This window comes from Chlorocebus sabaeus, chromosome X (genome assembly GCF_047675955.1).
Source record: "Chlorocebus sabaeus isolate Y175 chromosome X, mChlSab1.0.hap1, whole genome shotgun sequence".
Lineage (NCBI taxonomy): Eukaryota > Metazoa > Chordata > Mammalia > Primates > Cercopithecidae > Chlorocebus > Chlorocebus sabaeus.
This window is the reverse complement of record NC_132933.1, coordinates 79,310,436-79,316,451: the sequence shown is the minus strand read 5'-3', so window position 1 is coordinate 79,316,451 and position 6,016 is coordinate 79,310,436. Positions and strand designations below refer to the sequence as shown.

The 6,016-nt window shown below is 37.8% G+C and overlaps 1 pseudogene; it reads left to right on the top strand.

The window, feature by feature from the left end:
• The first annotated feature begins 5,515 nt into the window (after positions 1–5,515).
• Positions 5,516–5,751, top strand: LOC119620884 (signal transducer CD24-like; annotated as a pseudogene).
• Positions 5,752–6,016: the final 265 nt, after the last annotated feature.

Genomic DNA, 6,016 nt, shown 5'->3' with positions numbered 1-6,016 from the left:
CTGGGAGAAACCTCTCAACAGGGCTGACAGATACCTCATACAGGGGAGATCCAGCTGTCATAACGCTGGTGCCCCTCTGGGATGAAACTTCCACAGGAAGGAGCAGACAGCAATCTTTTCTGTTCTGCAGAATAACCAGTTAGAGAAGAACACAAATGACCTGATGGAACTGAAAAACACAGCATGAGAACTTCATGAGGCATACACAAATATCAATAGTTGAATTAATCAAGCAGAAGAAAGGACAGCAGAGATTAAAGATCAATTTAATTAAATACAGCATGGAGACAAGATTAGAGAAAAATAAAATAAAAAGGAACAAACAAAGCCTCCATGAAATATGGGAGTATGTGAAAAGACCAAACCTATGTTTGATTGGTGTACCTGAAAGTGATGGGGAGAATGAAACCAAGTTGGAAAACACTCTTCAGGATATTATCCAGGAGAACTTGCCCAACCTAGCAAGAGAGGCCAACATTCAAATTCAGGAAATACAGAGAACACCACAAAGATACTCCTTGAGAAAAGCAACCCAAAAACACATAATCATCAGATTCACCAAGGTTAAAATGAAGGAAAAAATGTTAAGGGCAGCCAGAGAGAAAGGTCAGGTAACCCACAAAGGGAAGTCCATCAGACTAGCAGTGAATCTCTCTGCAGAAACCCTACAGGCCAGAAGAGAGTGGAAGCCAATATTCAACATTCTTGAAGAAAAGAATTTTCAACCCAGAATTTCCTATCCAGCCAAACTAAGCTTCATATGCAAAGGAGAAATAAAATCCCATACAGAGAAGCAAATGCTGAGAGATTTTGTCATCACCAGGCCTCCCTTACAAGAGCTACTGAGGGAAGTACTAAACATGAAAAGGAAAAACTGGTATCAGCCACTGCAAAAACATGCCAAATTCTAAACGTCATCGACATAATGGAGAAACTGCATCAACTAATGGACAAAATAAGCAGGTAGCATCAGAAGGACAGGATCAAATTGACACATAACAATATTAACCTGAAATGTAAATGGGTTAAATGCCTCAAATAAAAGGCACAGATGGCAAATTAGATAAAGAGTCAAGACTCATCAGGGTGCTTAATTCAGGAGATGCATCTCACATGCAAAGACACAAATAGGCTATAAATAAAGGGATGGAGGAATATTTACCAAGCAAAATGGAAAGCAAAAAAAAAAGGAAAAGAAAAGAAAAGCAAGAGATGCATTTCTAATCTCTGATAAAACAGACTTTAAACCAACAAACATAAAAAAGACACAGAAGGGCATTACATAATGGTAAAAGGATCAATGCAACAAGAAGAGCTAACTATCCTAAATATCTATGCACTCGATACAGCAGCCCCCAGATTCATAAAGCAAGTTCTAGAGACATACAAAGAGACTTAGATTCCCACACAACAATAGTGGGAGATATTGACACCCCACCATCAGTACTAGACAGATTGACAACACAAATAATTAACAAGGATATTCAGGACTTGAACTCAGCTCTGAACCAAGCAAACCTAATAGACATCCACAGAACTCTCCACCCCAAATCAACAGAATTTACATTATTCTCAGCACCACATTGCACTTACTCTAAAATTGACCACATAATTGAAAGTAAAACACTCCTCAGCAAATGCAAAAGAATGGAAATCATAACAAACAGTCTCTCAGACCACAATACAATCAAATTAGAACTCAGGATTAAGAAACTGACTCAAAACCGCACAACAAACAGAACAACCTGCTCCTGAATGGGTACTGGGTAAATAACGAAATTGAGGCAGAAATAAATAAGTTATTTGAAACCAATGAGAACAAAGACACAATGTGCTAGAATCTCTGGGACACAGCTACAGTAGTGTTTAGAGGGATTTACAGCACTGAATGCCCACAAGAGGAAGGAGGAAAGATGTAAAATTGATGCCCTAACATGACAATTAAAAGAACTAGAGAAGCAAAAGCAAGTAAGTTCAAAAGCTAGCAGCAGACAAGAAATAACTAAGATCAAAGCAGAGCTGAAGGAGGTAGAGACATGAAAAACCATTAAAATAATTAATGGATCCAGGAACTGGTTTTCTGAAAAGATCAACAAAATATATAGACCACTAGCCAAACTAATAAAGAAGAAAAGAGAGAAGAATCAAATAGATGTAATAAAAAAATAATAAAGGGGATAAAACCACTGATCCCACAGAAATACAAACTACTATCAGAGAATACTATAAACACCTCTATGCAAATAAACTAGAAAATCTAGAAGAAATAGATAAATTCCTGGAAACATATACCCTCCCAAGTCTAAATCAGGAAGAAGTGGAATCCCTGAATAAACCAATAATGAGTTCTGAAATTGAGGCTGTTATTAATAGCCTATCAACCAAAAAAAAGTCCAGGACCAGATGGATTCACACCTGAATTCTACCAGAGGTACAAAGAAGAGCTGGTACCATTCCTTCTGAAACTATTCCAAATAATAGAAAGAAAGTGACTCCTCCTTGACTCATTTTATGAGGCCAGCATCATCCTGATACCAAAACCTGGCAGAGACACAACAACAAAAATTTCAGGACAATATCCCTGATGAACATCGATGCAAAAATCCTCAATAAAATACTGGCAAACCAAATCCAGCAACACATCAAAAAGCTTATCCACCATGATCAAGTCAGATTCATTCCAGGAATGCAAGGCTGGTTCAACATATGCAAATCAATAAACATAATCCAGCATATAAACAGAACCAATGACAAAAACCACATGACTATCTGAATAGATGCAGAAAAGGCCTTAGATAAAATTCAACACCCCTTCATATTAAAAACTCTCCATAAACTAAGTACTGATGGAACATCTCTCAAAATATAAGAGCCATTTATGACAAACCCACAGCCAATATCATACTGAATGGGCAAAAACTGGAAGCATTCCCTTTGAAAACTGACAAAGGCAAGGATACCCTGTCTCACCACTCGCAGTCAACATAGTAATGGAAGTTCTGGCCAAGGCAATCAGGCAAGAGAAGAAAATAAAGCGTATTCAAATAGGAAGAGAGGAAGTCAAATTGTCTCTGTTTGCAGATGACATGATTGTATATTTAGAAAACATGGCTCATCTTCACAGCCAAAGATCTCCTTAAGCTGATAACAACTGTAGCAAATTCTCAGTAGACAAAATCAATGTATAAAAATCACAAGCATTTCTATACATAAATAATAGACAGATAGCCAAATCAAGAGTGAATTCTCATTCACAATTGCTACAAAGAGAATCAAATATCTAGGAATACAACTTACACAAGATGTGAAGGACATCTTCAAGGAGAACTACAAACCACTGCTCAAGAAAATAAGAGAAGACACAAATAAATGGAAAGACATTCCATGTTCATGGATAGGAAGAATCAATATCGTGGAAATGGCCATACTATCCAAAGTAACTTATAGATTCAATACTATCGTCATCAATCTACCATTGACTTTCTTCACAGAAATGGAAAACAGTACTTTAAACTTCATGTGGAACCAAAAGAGACCCCATATGGCCAAGACAATCCTAAGAAAAAAGAACAAGGCTGGAGGCATCCCACTACCTGACTTTAAACTATACCAAAAGGCTACAGTAATCAAAACAGCATGGTCCTGATACCAAAACAGATATATAGACCAATGGAACAGAACAGAGCCTCTGAAATAACACCACACATCTACAACCATCTGATCTTTGACAAACCTGACAAAAACAAGCAATGGGGAAAGGATTCCCTATTTAATAAATGGTGTTGAGAAAACTGGCTAGCCATATGCAGAAAACTGAAAATGGACCCCTTCCTTACACCTTATACAAAAATCAAGATAAATCAAAGACTTAAATGGAAGACCTAAAACCATAAAAACCCTATAAGAAAACCCAGGAAATACCATTCAAAACATAGGCATGAGCAAATACTTCATGACTACAACACCAAAACCAATTTCAAAAAAAGCCAAAGTTGACAAATGGGATCTGATTAAACTAAAGAGCTTCTGCATAGCAAAAGAAACTCATCAGAGTGAACAGGCCACCTACAGAATGAGAGAAAATTTTTGCAATCTATCTATCTGAGAAAGGGCTGTTATCAAGAATCTAAAAAGAACTTAAACAAATTTACAAGAAAAAAACAAATGACCCCCATCAAAATGTGGGTGAATGATATGAACAGACACTTCTCAAAAGAAGACATTTATGCAGCCAGAAAACATGAAAAAAAGTTCATCATCACTGGCCATTAGAGAAATGCAAATCAAAACCACAATGAGACACCATATCACATTAGTTAGAATGGCGATTATTAAAAAGTCAGGAAACAACAGGCGCTGGAGAGAATGTGGAGAAATAGGAACACCTTTATACTGTTTGTGGGAGTGTAAATTAGTTCAACCATTGTGAAAGACAGTGTGGTGATTCCTCAAGGATCTAGAACCAGATATACCATTTGATCCAGCAATCCCATTACTGGATATATACCCAAAGGACTACAAATCATTCTACTATAAGGACTCATGCACATGTATGTTTATTGTGGCATTGTTCACAATAGCAAAGACTTGGAACCAACCCAAATGTTCATTAATGATAGACTGGATAATGAAAATGTGGCACATATAGACCATGGAATACTATGCAGCCACACAAATGGATGAGTTCATGTCCTTTTCAGGGACATGGGCAAAGCTGGAAATCATCTTTCTCAGCAAACTAACACAAAACATAAAATCAAACACTGCATGTTCTCACTCATAAGTGGAAGTTGAAAAACTAGAACACGTGGACACAGGAAGAGGAGCATTACACACCAGGGCCTGTCTTGGGGTGGGAGCCCAAGTGGGGGATAGCATGAGGAGAAATACTCAACGTAGATGATGGATTGATGGGTGCAGCAAACCACCTTGGCACATATACACCTATGTAACAAACCTACATGTTCTGCTATTGTACCCCAGAACCTAAAGTGTAATAAAAAAAAAAAAATCATACTCAGTTAAAAGCAAAGTCATAAGAGAAGGAAGGGAAAAATAACCAAATGCAATAAATAGAAAAAGTTACAAATGCTATAGATTGCATTCAACTATATTAATATTCATTTTAAATGTGGGTGGTCAAACACTGTGGTTAAAAGACAGAGACTGTCAAAATGCATAAAACATAAAAGGATTGAGGAGTATATAACTTCCCAACACAAAGCTGAAGTAACTACGCTAATTTAAGATGAAGGTTTTAGGACAGAAAAGATTATCAGATAAAAAGAAGAACATAGCAAGATAATAAAGGAGTCAATTCTCCAAGAAGACATAATAATTCCAAACATGTATTCATCTAACAAGAGAGCATCAAAATGCATGAGCCAAAACTGATTTTAAAAACCTGTTTGAGCCACCTTGCCTGCACCCGCCTAGAGCCAGCGGTTCTCCAAGCTCCCAGAATCCAGCGAGACGTGCCGCACACTAACGGAGGGGACGTGCCGCACACTAACGGATGGGCAGAGCAATGGTGGCCAGGCTCGGACTGGGGCTGTTGCTGCTGGCACTGCTCCTACCCATGCAGTTTTATTCTAATCAAACAGCTGTTGTAACAGTTTCAAGTAACTCCTCCCAGAGTACTTCAGCTTCCCCAAATCCAGCTAATGCCACCACCAAGGCAGTGGTGGTGCCCTGCAGTCAACAGCTAGTTTCTTCGTGGTCTCACTCTCTCTTCTACATTTCTACTGTTAAGAGACTCAGGCCAAGAAACATCTGTACTTCCCCATCTTCCAAATCCAATCCAAATGGCTTCTGGAAGTCCAATGTGGCAAGGAAAAAACAGGTCTTCATAGAACCTACTAATTCTACATGTTTTATTGACACAGAAAATGTTGACAATCCCAAATTTGTTTAGTTTGAAGAACATGTTAGAGGTTTGACTAGATAATGGATGCCAATATTAAATCTGCTGGAGTTTCACTTACAAGATGAAGGAGAGGCAACATCTAAAATAGTT